This window comes from Phaseolus vulgaris, chromosome 7 (genome assembly GCF_000499845.2).
Source record: "Phaseolus vulgaris cultivar G19833 chromosome 7, P. vulgaris v2.0, whole genome shotgun sequence".
Classification (NCBI taxonomy): Eukaryota; Viridiplantae; Streptophyta; class Magnoliopsida; order Fabales; family Fabaceae; genus Phaseolus; species Phaseolus vulgaris.
This window is the reverse complement of record NC_023753.2, coordinates 9,465,198-9,481,120: the sequence shown is the minus strand read 5'-3', so window position 1 is coordinate 9,481,120 and position 15,923 is coordinate 9,465,198.

Genomic DNA, 15,923 nt, shown 5'->3' with positions numbered 1-15,923 from the left:
GTAAAGAATCCAATAACGGTACCAGAGAACATAGAATTAGCAAACAAATAAGAACGAATAACACATGACAAGAAAATGTAATGGAAAAGAGAAGACTAAGTGAAATGTTTAATTTGAACGACGTTAGATACAAGTATTTATAAAAGTTGAAGACTATATGATCACAAACTTCTATCATCCATATTAAATTACGAAAAACAATGTTATTGCACAAAGGAGAAAACAAAAAGCTCAAATAATAAAATCCAGAACTTCATAATATCTTGATATATAAACCTTAAGTGTATGATTTGAACCGATTTTTTTACCATGATGGGGTTATTTTTTTTTGTTTTTACCAAAATGGGGTCCTTTTAAAAAATATTACAAATTTAGGCAAGTCGTGCCTAATTGGGACGACTTCATATGCAGAAGTCGTTCCAATTAGGCACGACTTCTGCCATGTCATACTGAAGTCGTGCCAACTTGGCACGACTTTTGCCCTGTCATATTGAAGTCGTGCCAACTTGGCACGACTTTTGCCCTGTCATACTGAAGTCGTGCCAACTTAGCACGAGTCCTGCCACGTCATAATTTTTTTTTTTTTTAATTTTATTGTTTATATATTGGGTAGTAAGTTATGTAATGTTAAAAATTAATTTGATACATAATTTTCTAAGAGTGTTAGTTTTAAGGAACAAAAAATTGGATAATCATGCATGGATCATGTTTGACGGTAATGTAATACAATAACTTGATTATTTGATTATCCAATTTTTTGTTCCTTAAAACTAACACTCTTAGAAAATTATGTATCAAATTAATTTTTAACATTACATAACCTACTACTCAATATATAAACAATAAAATTAAAAAAAAAAAATTTATGACGTGGTAGAAGTCGTGCCAAGTTGACACGACTTCTGTATGACATGGCAGAAGTCGTGTCAAGTTGGCACAACTTCAATATGACAGGGCAAAAGTCGTGCCAAGTTGGCACGACTTCAGTATGACAGGGCAGAAGTCGTGCCAAGTTAGCACGACTTCAGTATGACATGGCAGAAGTCGTGCCTAATTGGAACGATTTTTGCATATGAAGTTGTGCCGAATTGGCACGACTTGTCTAAATTTGTAATTTTTTTTAAACGGACCCCAATTTAATAAAAACAAAAAAAAATAACCCCATCATAGTCAAAAACCGATTTGAACCATGTGAGAACATTTTATATATTTTATAATACTCACAATTTACGACATCTCCTTCATGCATCGCATTACACTCTCTTAATTCATTCATCATGGAGAAAATTATTTATTCGAGTTATTAAATTAAAAATTGAATAATAATAAAAATAAATAAAAGAAAGCACATGATCTAATGGTAATTAAACTGAAATAAAATAATCCACCACGCAAACAACAAGCAACAAGCTGTTTCTTTGTGATAGTTTCGAAGCAGCACGTTCTGATTAATGAATCTATAATGTACTATAGTTACTAATAAATCAATATTTTAACACTCAATGGTTTGAATGGTCTTCGTTCTATTACCAACTTTTTTTCTCTGATTATTTATGTAATAATTATATTTTGAAGCCGCTCCATAATCAATTTTCATTAGCAAATTATAAATGCTACAACATTATTGACTTCAAAATCAATCAGCCACATGACTAATTAAAAAAATTGCATGGGGACAGATTATTCGCCCACTATGCCTCAGACTTTTACATTTATCTATTGCTGCCGATCAATCAATGGAATAGCGTCGCAGAAGATGTCTCTGAAATCTGATATAAAACTTTTGTTCCTAAAAAAACTCAAAATGTGTCCTTCCAAAACAAAATAGAAAACAGCTAAAAAAACATTTGGTGGCTTCTGGTTAAGCTAAGGTGTCACCAACTTTTGTATTGCAAATTGCTGCCAATAAATTATAATCAATGAAAAAGTGATGCAGAAATTGTCTCTGAAACTTTACGTATAAGTTTAGTGCCATGAAACACTCAAAAGGTATCAGACCCACGAAAAAAAAATAGGTAGAAAACATATCTCTGGCTTCGCAATAAGTTAAGGGTGTCACCTACTTGACATATATTCACATCAAACAAGCAATATGTCGACAGAATTTGATTAATCCAAGTACATGCATGTATTGCACATCAATGAATAGAAATATTTCAGATACTTTTATCTTCTCTTTCAATTTCTTTGGTTGTATCAGTGAAGTGGATGGAAATGGAGAAGAAAAGTTCAGATGCAGTGGAAGTATAGATAATGAATGGAAATGATGACAATGAATTTAATAAGAATAAATGTTGAAACTATGAACTATGTAATAGTAACATATTTTTTTATTTAATTTATTTTTATATTCAGCTGTTTTGATTTGTTTATGTCGAAGATTTGATTATAATTATCAATATTTATGTTTAGAAATATAAAATTTTGTGATACATATTTCTTTTTTATTGCAAGAAAAAATTATTTTAATGAAACTTATTTAGCGGATGTTAGTATAATTCTAGGAATTGATTTAATTATCGGAGATTTTTTTAACCTTCGTAAAATTCTAAAGGTTTATTTTAAAATTTTAGCAAAAAAAATGGAGATTTTTTTAACTTTCGTTAAATTTAAAAGGTTTATTTTAAAAACTCATTAAAATAACATATGTTTTTTTAACCTTACTTAAATTGCAAAGGTTTATTCTAAAACCTCAACAAAATAACATATGTTTTTTTAACCTTCGTTAAATTCCAAAGGTTTATTTTAAAACCTTAGCAAAACAACGGAGGTTTTTTAACCTTCGTTAAATTTCACAGGTTTATTCTAAAACCTCTGCAAAATAATAGAGGTTTTTTTACCCTTCGTTAAATTTCAAAGATTTATTGTAGAACTTCAATAAAACACTTCAGATTTCTCAAAATTCAATAAATAAATATAATTAAATCTATTTATAAATAAATAATTAAAAACTACATAGTTTTAATATATTTTATAACTAAATTCTTTCAAATTTTAAAAGTGTAACTTTACATTACAAATAATTTTTCTAAAGTTTCAAAAATTTATTTTAAAAACTCAACAAAATAATCTTGGATAATAAGTATTTCAACAACTTATCTTGGTTAACAAGTATTTCAACATTATTTGCATATTTTTTATGATTGATAGTAGTCGGTTTATATAATTTCTAGTGTTTTTTGTTACGAGCTCAAACTTCAAAAAACCTGACTTGTTTTGTTTTAGCTTTTGATGTACGAATATTTTATGTGCAATTTTAATTTTATTTATAATTATAAATATTCAATTCTCATAATTTTGAAATATTTTAAATTAAGGCCTTTATTTTAAAATGCATCTAATAATTAATTCCTTGTGAAAGTGAGAAATAATAAAGTTAATTTCTCCTTGCAATATGTTTTTGCAAAATCTTTAGCCAAGAACACACATGACTTTGAAGTCCACATATGAATTAGGTAACAATGACTTGTGACCCAAGTTGGGATAGTAAGGTGATGGAAGAAGCAATATTTGAGTAAGAAGAAGATAATGTTATATTTATTGTTTCTTCTCCTTAGATATAATAGACATAAGTGTGGTTGAATTGTAATTCCTTGCTAGGAATGTCGTTGGTGGCCGTTGAGCCTGTGCCGGAGAACAATGTGTTTACGGTGAAGAGAAAAATTAGGAGGATTGTTAGAGATGATGGAAAATGAGGTTGAAGGTTATTTCAAATGACCAGTTATTTTATCGAAATTTTGAAACTCGTGGTATTTTACGGAGGTTCTTAAATCCATGGTATTTTACGGAGGTTTTGAAACCCATGATATTTAACAGAGGTTTTGAAACTCATGGTATTTTACAGAGGTTCTTAAAGACTTTTCCTGAGGTTTAAAAAAACCTTGGGGAACACATTCCTCTAGGATGGTTTAGTGGGGGAAATTGCAACCCTGGGTAAATGACGTAATAGAGGTTTAAACCCTAAATAATGTAAAAATAAACCCCCGTTAAAACCATTTTTTCTTGTAGTGATTGTTCTTCATTTATATTAATTATAATGTTTTTTCTTCTTTTACTTATTTGAGTGTTATTTCAAGAATAAAATGTTAGTGGAGTTTTTATCTTTGAGGGATATGTAAGTTGAGAAAAACAACAATGGAGAGAAATACATATAGAAGAAGTTTACAACTACTTTTTGATAATGAGAAATATGAATGATTTGCTCTAAGAATAAATTTTCATTTTGAAGAATTGGATAATTGAAAAACTGTAGGAAAAAATTATGATATTCTTGAGTTGCCTAGAAATCCAAAAATGACTCAAATGAAGTATCAAAATAAGAGGAATACAAAAAAAGCAAAAGGACAATTTTGTTTTCTATTTTAAAAATTATTTTTACAACAATTATGAATTTCAAATATGTCAAAGAGATTTAAGATTATCTCAATAAAGAATACCCTAACTATGAAAGAACTAGAGACATGCAAGTGCTCAACTTGATTGTCAAGATGCAGAGTATGAATGAGACATAAACAATTAAAAACTATGTTGATTGGCGGATGAGTATAGCAAATAAAGTGCAACTTCTTGGAAAGTCATTTCTTGATGAAAAAATTGTTCAAAAAGTTTTGGTTACTAAAAATATAAGTCTCAGCTTCAAAGGAGGCGCAATCAACTATCACCTTGGGAGAATCAATAAATGCTTTAAGAATGAGGAGACAAAAGGAGACTATACAAGGTGTTTTCCATATAAAGGTGAGAAAAACAAGAAAAGCAATAAATGGAAGAACAAAAAGAAAGAAGGATCCAACAATCAACAAGGTGAGAACTTTCTCTCTTGTCCACATTTCAAAAAGACAAATCATCCAAAGAAAAAAAGATATGTGGAGGCTAGATGTCAAGTGTAGAAAATGTGGTGGTTTGATATGTAGAGCAGATCTACAAGTCTAAATCAAAATAAAAAAGGATAAATGTGATTTTGGAGGAGCAAAAAGATGAGAAACTCTTTGTTGCAACATATTTTATTGTAACCAACACTTCTAATGACTCATGGTTAATAGACAATGGTTGCATAAATCATATGACCCACAACGAGAAGCTTTTTAGAGAGCTTAACAAAATCATCATTTTTAAAGTGAAAATTGGAGATGGTGATTTCATCTCAGTTAAAGGGAAATATATCATTGTTATTGAAAGCTTATTAGGTTTAAAGTATACCTTTGATTTTTAATACATGCCTTCATTGACCAAAATTTGTTTAATGTTGCACAACTTGTGAAAAAAGGATTCAAAATCATATTTGAAGATAATTGGTGTTTGATTAAAGATTCAAAAGGAATAGATGTGTTCATAGTGAAAATGATATATAAAATACACACTATAACTTTAATGGAGGAGGAGCAAATAGATTTTTTAAGCACAACCACCAATGTTGATCTATGACACAAAAGACTTAGACATTTTCATCATACATTATTGTTTTACATGAAAAAACATGCCTTGGTCAAAGATGTATCGGTGATTGAAGACAAGTTGCCAGATTGTGTGGCTTACCAATTTGGTAAGCTAGTTAGAAAACCATTTTCTTAAACCACTTGAAAAATAACTCAAGCTACAACTAGTTCATATATATGTTGGAGGACCTTAGAGAGTATTGTCTTTAAATAGTAATAAATATTATATTATTTTTATAATTATAACAAATATTGTTAGGTTGGGTTTATTTTTTTAATCCAAGACTAAGGTTTATAGTATTTTATGGAAATATAAAGTATTTATGGAGAATCAAAATAATGAAAAAATATATACGAAAGTGACTTTTTTTTGAAAAATATTGGAGAAGTTTTGCATGAAGAATTTCAAAAGTATTGATACACTAATGAACCAAAAGGAAAAATTCAGCAAAGATGATGGAGTTTATAAGGTAGATTAGTATCATTATGGGAATCATGATGTTAACAATAACCTAATATGTTATATATATTTTTACAAGGTTTTGTTAGAGAAAAAAAGGGGTGCATAAAGCATTAGGCCCCCAAGAGAGCAAGCCCACTAGGCAGAAGAAACAACCCTCATAGATGAAAGACTGTGTTTAGTAATAGATTAGGAGCAATGTCATGTCTAATATTGGTTATAGAGCTTTAGGGTCCAATGACTTGTATTAGCCCATATCATATCCTATTAAGGTGATGTGAAACGTAAATAAAGACAAGAAGAAAAGTTTCATAACCTAGAGTAGAATATTCAGAGTTTAATCTTCCTCTTAGTAGGCAACAATAGCCATGATCTATCATTGGTGCTTTCATTGCTCTCCATCATGCCTCCCCCAAACTAAGGACCTTGAAGAAATTCTCCTCACCATCCAAGAACACCTTTTAGCCATACAAGCACAAATGGAAACCACCGAAGTTAGGCAGACCAACATAGAGGCCATCAACGAGTTCCTTCAAACCACACTCACATCCTTAGTGAACCAGGTTTCCTCTTATCCCCCTCCTATTTTTCCCCACACGTGTTAGCACAAGATCAACCTCATACTTCACCCACCATAGACCACCAAAACTATACCTAGCCTTGTTTGAAGGAACATACCCTTTGGACTGGTTATTCCAAGTTGAACAGTATTTTACATTCTACCAAATTTCCCCAGACCAAATATTATCTATGGTTCCCTTTCACATGAAAGAGGAATCCCTTAGCTCGTTGATAAGTGTCTAATTTCAACAATATTTCATATTAAAATATAGGCATTTATGAGGATTTATTGCTAATTTAAATATAAAATAATCTCTAATTTATGAATTTATACCTTTTTTACATTTTTATGAGTTTTATTTGAATAAGAGCATTTTATTCCCAAATTTGGTGTTAATTGCATATTTCTAGGGAGGATTGATGATTTGGAATAAAGGAAAATAATTTGAGCTAAAAAGAGAAACCTGGAAGGTCCTAGAATGGAAAAAAGATGCAAATAAAGATTGGACATTTTTTATGTTTTATCATTTAGCCCATTAGCGCGACACAGGAAGCAACCTAACCTTAGAAAACTAGGATAAATAGAGGGTTCGAGGCTCAACCCTAGGTGCCAGATTGAGAGGAAAACACCATAAAGTGAATTGTAACCCAATTGGGAGAATGGAAGGTGCTATAAGTATGTGTGGCTAATTCTACCCTTTGGGATTGGGAGTAATCTGCTCAAATTCTTATGTATTGAGGTGATATCTTATATATTAATATTTAGTTCTTGATTGATTATTGGTATTGTTGTTTTACTTTTAACTTTCTGTGACAAACTGAGAATCTTAAATCTGACCGGGAGGTATATTTAGGGTTTGGACCTAAACAACAATACTTAACATATTTGAGTGTTAGGGATAAACTTGAAATGTTAATTGCCATTAACGTCTGAGCTTCGCTCTAAGTTGTTCTTATAATTATGCGAGGGATCGATAGTTAGGGAACATTCTTAAGGATTTTATATGCGAGGAATCGATATAAATGATTTTTATACGGGCATCAATTTCAATCAAAGAACTTAATATTGACATGCTAATCAAAATACATGAGAGTGAGAGAGATGAAACCTAATCCTTATTTTTCCAACTTGAATCAAGCAAATTCTTTGTCTGTTTTCTTATTGATAATCGCCAACACAATCACTTTCAACACACTTTTAATTGTTTTGTTCTATATTTAGCGATTATTGTACTTGATAATTCATTGTTCCTTGTGGGATCGATATCCGTCCTTATGGACAATTATTACTTCTGACAAACGCGGTGCACTTGCCATAAACGTTTAAGTGGATGTATAAGAAAAACCTTCTCATTGATTGACCCTCTGTTACCCACACCTTAGAACTGTGTTTTGGACCCTCTTCCTATACCAACCACCAAGCTGAGCTATTCAAACTACACCAACAATCTTCGGTTTCAAAATATTAGACACGCTTTGAAAAAATATGTAGTTGTGTTCGGGGTTTGTCCCCATGAACCATTTTGAACTATTTCACTTCAGGCCTCCATCCTCAAATCCGAAGGGAACTTCCAATACTAAATCCCTACTCCATTTCTCAGGCTATTGTCCTTGCCAAACTCATTGAGGACAAAATCAAAGACTCCAAACCTAAGACCTTTCTTTCACCAAACCTTACCAATTTTCAACATCACACCACCAATAACTTACGCCACCCACCTCTTCCTCCAACAACCACTACTACCCAAACCAATATGAATCACCCTGTTGTACCCCATAACCCACCACCCATTCTTAACCTACCTATTAAATGTCACATTCACACAACTTCAGGAAAGAAAACCATTAGGTCTATGCTACAACTGCGATGAGAAATTTTACCCAGGCCACAAGTGTTCTAGCTCCATATTTCTATTACTCCTAGATAACACTGATTGTCCCTCTTAACCTACCTATTAAATGTCACATCCGCACAACTTCAGGAAAGAAAAGCATTAGTTTTATGTTACAACTGCGATGAGAAATTCTACCTAGGCCACAAGTGTTCTAGCTCCATATTTCTATTACTCCTAAACAACACTGATTGTCCCTCTTAACCTACCTATTAAATGTCACATCCGCACAACTTTATGAAAGAAAAGCATTAGGTCTATGCTACATCTGCTATGAGAAATTCTACCCAGGCCACAAGTGTTCTAGCTCCAGATTTCTATTACTCCTAAACAACACTTATTGTCCTTTTTAACCTACCTATTAAATGTCACATCCGCACAACTTCAGGAAAGAAAAGCATTAGGTCTATAATACAACTGCGATGAGAAATTCTACCTAGGCCACAAGTGTTCTAGCTCCATATTTCTATTACTCCTAGAGAACACTGATTGTCCCTCTGACTCCACTGAAGAAGCCCTAAAACCCACACATACGGATGACATGATCCATTTGCACCTTTCACCCCATGCTCTAAAACGACAACCTCTCACCACAAACCCTCAAATTCACGGGTCTCATCCAAAATCTTCCAGTCACAGTCCTAATAGACTCAGGTAGCTCACACAACATTTTACAACCCCACATTGCCTGTCACCTCCATCTACCCATCTCACTCAGTCCCCCATTTACAATCATGGTTGGAAATGAAGCATTTATCATATGTCAGGGCATTTGTCCCTCAATTAATATCGCTCTCCAAAACACTACCTTCATAATTCCTCTTTACCTCCTCCCAATTGAAGGAGTTTATGTCATTTTAGGGATTGATTGGTTGCGCACCCTAGGCTCAACTACAACTAATTTCTCTATCCCCAACATAACCTTTACCCACCTCAACCAATAGATCACTCTAAAAGCCACCACACCAACCCCAGCTACCTATCATCAGTTATGCCAACTCCTTTCCACCAAAGTCATGGCATCCCTCCATCTTTTATCCATTGACACACCATCAGATTCCTCCCTACCTCTAGAAATCAGCATACAAACCCATCCTCCCCTTTATACTGTCTCCCTTTTCAATACAATCCATCCTACTTCAACATCAAACCATTTTTCAAATTCCTCGAGGCTTACACCTCCACAGCCTCATGACCACCACATACCTCTCCTCTCTAACACTTCCTCATCAATGTTAAACTCTATAGCTAGCCTCACTCACAAAAAAACACCATCTCTACCCTCATTCAAGCAATGCTCCATGAAGGTATTATCAAACCAAGCACTAGCCCTTTCTCCTCCCTGGTTCTTTTGATAAAGAAAAAAGATGGTACATGGCGCTTTTGCATAGACTACAGAGCCTTAAATGCAACCACAATTTGTGACTGTTTCCGAATTCCCACCATTGATGAATTGGATTAAACTACTGTTTTCACTAAGATTGACTTATACTCTAGATACCATCAAATTTGCCTCACCCCCACAGATACTCACAACACAGCCTTCAGAACAATGGATGGACACTATGAATTCCTAGTGATGCCTTTTGGCTTCACAAATGCACCATTGACTTTTCAAGCAACAATGAATGATCTCCTAAGGCCTTATCTCAAATGGTTTGTTCTTGTTTTTTTCTTGTGATATTTTAGTCTGCAGTCCCACACTGCAAGACCACCTAACTCATTTAGAGCTTATTTTGAAATTATTAAAACATCATTTCTTTGCTAAGCTCTCTAAATGCAGTGTCGCTACCACCCAAGTTAGCTATTTGGGCCACCTAATTTCATCTATATGTGTGGCACCAGACCTAGAAAAAATTCAAGCAATCACAAGTTGGCCACAACCCCGTTCACTCACGGATTTATGAGCTTTCCTCGGCCTCATTGGTTTTTACAAAAAATTCGTTCACCACTTCGCCACTCTCGCCTCTCCGCTCACCAATTTATTACAACACAAACAGTTTACATGGACACCAACAACACAAGAGGCTTTTCAAATATTACAATCACACATGGCAAAAATTCCTACACTACGCCTTCTAAACTTCCAACAACCCTTCATCATGGAGACAAACACCTCTACCGTAGTCATAAGGGCCGTCATCAGCCAAGCCCACCATCCTATAGCTTTCTTCAGCAAAAAAATGTGTCCCCGCCTCCAATCTGCATCAGTTTATGTATGATAAATGCATGTCTTTACAGAAGCAATTAAAAAGTGGCATCAGTATTTACTAGGCACACATTTCACCATTTTCATAGAACAAAAAAGCCTCAACACCCTATTATCCCAAACAATCCAAACCCCAGAACAACAAAAGTGGATTGCGAAGTTACAAGGATATGACTTTAAGATAGTTTACAAACCTGCAAAACAAATGTCGTAGTTGATGCCCTTTCCTGCCAAGAATCGGTGCCTAAGCCAGTGTTTTTGTTCATCTCTTCTCCCATGTTGACCATCTTCCAAGACCTCCAACAATACTTCTCCACCACTGGCGGCCTCCAAATAATATAGCAGTACACTCACAACTAACCTTCACCATCTCTATTCCACACACGCAAAGGACGGTTGTTTTTTCGCAACAAAGTTTTTCAACATCTATCAATACCAGCTCAAGTGTGGGAAGACTTATCCATGAATTTTATTACACACCTACCTTCATCCGCAGGACACATCGTCATTTAGGTCATCTATGACCGACTCATCAAATACGCGCACTTCGTCGCGCTTCCAACCCACTGCACAACTCAAAGTATTGCACAAAGATTCTCTAGCAAAATATGCCGCCTCCACAGGATTACCAAATTCATCATGTTTGACCATGACTCTATTTTTATTATCAACTTCTGGAAAAACTTGTTTCAAGCACAAGACACAACCCCAAGTTCAGTTCATCATACCACCCCAGATAGATGGTTAAATAAAAGTGATAACAGAGGCTTAGAAGCATACCTTCGTTGTTTTACCAATGACCACCCTAACTCGTGGTATCACTTTTTTCACCTTGCGGAACTGTGGTACAACACATCCCATCATTCGGCCATAGGCACATCACCCTTCACTGCGCTTTATGTTCGTTCACCACCATCCACTTTGGATTTTCTACATACCCCATTCTCCAAAACCACCATGACCGAACTCCTCCACCAACACACCCTCATCTTACACGAATTGAAGAAGCATCTCCAATGTACTCGCCAACGCATGCGAGACAACGCTGACTGCCATCGCTTCGATGTGTCCTTCAACATCTGTGAATGGGTGTGGCTCCGCCTCCAATCGTATCGACAACAATCTGTGGAACGCCGCACTTCACCTAAGCTCACACCACGCTACTTCGGTCCGTATCAAATCCTTCGTCGTATAGGCATGATGGCGTATGAATTCCGACTGCCAACGACTTCGAAGATCCACCTCGTCTTCCATGCTTCGTTACTTCTAAGCTACAAAGGACCCTCACCCTCACACATTTCAAATTCATGTGCAATCTCTCTGCCCACTGAAAATAATTCTAACTCAAACTCCCTCTCACCTAATTCACTAGTCGCACCAACCCTGCCCACAAAAATTAATGTTAACTCACACCCCCTCTCACCTAATTCCCTAGTCGCACCCCTCTTCCCCCTTAATGACCATTCACCACCTCGAGCCCCTCTCCCACTCAACAATCCAGAACGCTCCACTTACCCTCTCACCTAACCATAATATCAGCCCCACCAACCCACAATTCTCATGTCCAACCCAATATAATATCCCTACCCACTTTGAGGGCAAAGCGTCTCCACAAGCGGGACGAAAATGTTAAAGCATTTGGCCCCAAGACAGCAAATCCACTAGGCATAAGAAGAACCCTCATGGATTAAAGATTATGTTCAGTAATAGATTAGGAGCAGTGTCATGTCTAATATTAGTTGTAGAGCCTTAAGGCCCAATAACTTGTATCAACATACATCATTCCCTATTAAGGTGATAAAAGTCGAATATTCAAAATTTAATCTCCCTCTTAGTAGACAACAATAGCCATAACCTATCATAATCCATTCAGGTTTTGTTTTCTCATATTTTTTCTTTACATAACCTATCATAATCCAAGTTTTGTTTTCTCATTTTTTTTTTCTTTGTAGTATTGTTTGCAATATTTTCTTTATATAAATATAAATTTAAATTAATACTTTTAATGAAAAATAATTTTAAAATAATATTTTTTCTTGCTCTTTTAACATTTTAATCAAACAATATTTATTCTTATTTATTTGTTAATCAACTTTTTCATGTTCCACTCACAATATCTTTCTTATTTTTGTCTTTACACGACTTAGTTACACATTAACTTTATAAATATTTTTTATATTTAATAATAATTTTTATTTCATAATTATCATATAATTTTTTTTAAACTATCCCAATTTGATGTTTTTCATTTTCACCAAACTGACAGTGAGAGTGTTATTATAATTACACAAATTATTTATTATTGACATTACAAATTATTTTTATTAATAAATAATTTTTTAATGATAAAATGTCATTTAAATAATATTTTTAATATTAATTTAATAAAATACTATATTCTTTTATTTTAAAGAAAAGTGGATCAAATTACCAGCATTCAAACACAAAATTAAAAGAAAAAAATATCATCATTGTAAAAAAAATAAAGTATTAAAAACTTTTTTAATAGTATCACGTTGTTATTTAATTTATAAAATTAGCAAAAACTCAGCCCTTTTACACATATATAATTATATTGAAATATTTATAATTTTATTATTTCTATGAATAAAAAAATATAATTTAATATCATATACGTACATATAATTTTGTAAACTAATATTAAATATTTGACAGTTATTTTTAAATTTTATTTAATTATTTTGAAATAAATATTAAATTATTTATTTTATTAAAAAAATAAATTATGGCCTCAGTGTAGAGATATTTTGGTTGGTTTTATATGCAGGAAACAGAATAGGCAGTGACTGGTCCAAGGTTGTTGGAATAACACCATTTGTACATGTTGGCAAACCAAACCAGTAGTAGCTGTAATGACAATGTGTCTTTTTCAATGACAGTGCAATTAATATGCCAACTTGGCAACAGTACAATTACCGGTTGCATTCTGTACTAACCGGTCACCTAACTTCAAAATTATTATTTTATTTGTTTTAAATATATCATGCATCAATAGTTTAATTCACCAACTTATAGCAAACTTTATTTGACTATTTTTTTTTTGGACTGAACTTAAAATAGGTTTTTAATGGTTCAAAAATTAAAGATAGAAAGATTTCTTATATTTTTTTAAAGTTTGTTTCATGAATTACGATCATTTTATATTGTTAAAAAATTATAGTGTCTTATAATAAAATAAAATTGATGTGAATAAAGTGGTTGACTCATTAGGCTAAAGTTAAAATTTTAACTTAACAAAGAAGATGTGAATTTGTGTTCATGGTGTAGATTTAGAACACATGATTTTTTTGTAATTTGGTAAAAGAGTTTAGTGGACTTCATAGTGTAAATCATTATCCTTATTGTGTGGAGGAATGAGAAGTGGAGCAAGTACAAGCATTTGATTGTTAGATGTCAAATTTAGAAAACATGAAAATAACAAATAAAATAAAAGGAAATAACTTAACAATTATTAATAGTAAATAATTATATTATAATAAAATTAAATATTAAAATAATATAATATAAAGTTATTTATGTTTTTTTTAAAAATAAAAAATAAAAATTTGGATGTTTCAACCTGTTTCTATACAATAAAAGTTCTATCAGTTTCTATACAAAACATTGAATTAAGACTTAAAAGAACATTGTTAATACATGATTAAGACTTATAGAAATACAAATATTTACAATATACGATTTAAAAGAACATCCTAATGTCCTCCAGAACCTCCAACACCTGTATGGTCATTTGCTCGTGTATGTAGTACAATCATTGCAGTTCAAACACAACAAGAAAAACAAGGGTAAGTTAATGAAAAGAAATTTCATAACATATCTAATTCTTGCAAAAAGAACCAATCAAACAAATCATTTATAAACATTTCTTTAAATGTTGTCATATAAAATTTCAATATCAATTTCATCATTCATATAAACCATACACAGATCTATTTTCAATCATAATCATTGAATTTCATTTCAATCTCACTTCGTCTTCCGGAAGACTCATTAAATATGTCTCTACCAGACACTAACACCTAATCCAAAGATTACCAGCGAATCTAATAGAAAGGATTATGGTAAGTTCAAACATCCAATACTGAGTGTCTACAACGGGACCTGGTGTGTATGAACTCCCTCTCAGCTTCTCACCACCTGATATTTTAGTCTATATGACTTAGATCATTAGTGGAGTTAGAGGATCTCTGTTAAACATGGGTTTTTCATAGTTAATATCATCAAACAACAACACATACATTATCCCAAATGTATGACATCAATTTCATACAATTTTCATCGTTCACATATGTACCATCTCAGGTTTTGGTCGGTCATATACCAATTAGTCGAACCTGGCGGATGGCCCAAGGCCAAGGTCACCATGATTTTTGGGACTATTATTATAAATTCCCACATAATTATGTTAGTGTAATGATATTAATTTGGATAAATATATTATGGGAATCAATCTTATTAATGCGTAATTAACGTGATTTTAATACACAGTATTCTGACCTTTTTGAATGCTCTAATTTCCTTACACAATATCCCCTATTATATTACATAAATGCTCCGATTATATACATGATATTCAAATCTTATGGAAAGTTACCATAATATGACACATTAATGCCTGGAGGAACCAAAGTCAAAGATCCAATCCTATAAATGCTTATAAATAGACAATCATCCACACGGAGTATCTCAACTTGCATCTTTGCAATATATTCTACTATATACACTATATTTTGTGATCTAATTGACTTTAGCCTCATATTGTAATCGCAGGTGGAACCCACACTTTGTTCCCCGAAGGTTAAACCACATTCACTTGGAGGAGCTCATCCAGATTTCGACTGACCTCGATCCGGTGAGAACAACATATAATACATATCATTCAATCACATAACATTTAAAAATTCATACCATTCAAGAACTTTTTTAACATAAAAAATAATATTTAACTTTCAAACTATCAACATATAATATTTATACATGTTCACACAATATAAAAAAAAATCAAACAATTTTATCAATTGACATCCCTCCAAGAGAAATTGAATAATGGGATCACGTCCCCTCCACATTCAGATCTTCTAGCCTAGGGTACTATTTAAAAAAATAAAGTTAGTTTTCCTTACCTTAATTGTTTGCTTTGAATTTTATTCCCCACAGTCTGGATAAGCTTCAAGATTTACGGACCTAATGCAAGTTATCCAAACAAAACAAAAATTTGGTATATAGTAGAATAATTTGAGAGGATTGATCTTCTCAACTGACCCACCAAAATTGATGACTAAATCATAAGAAAAAACAGTGAATAGAGGATCTTTAGAGTAGAAATGAACTTACTTGTTTGAAAAAAT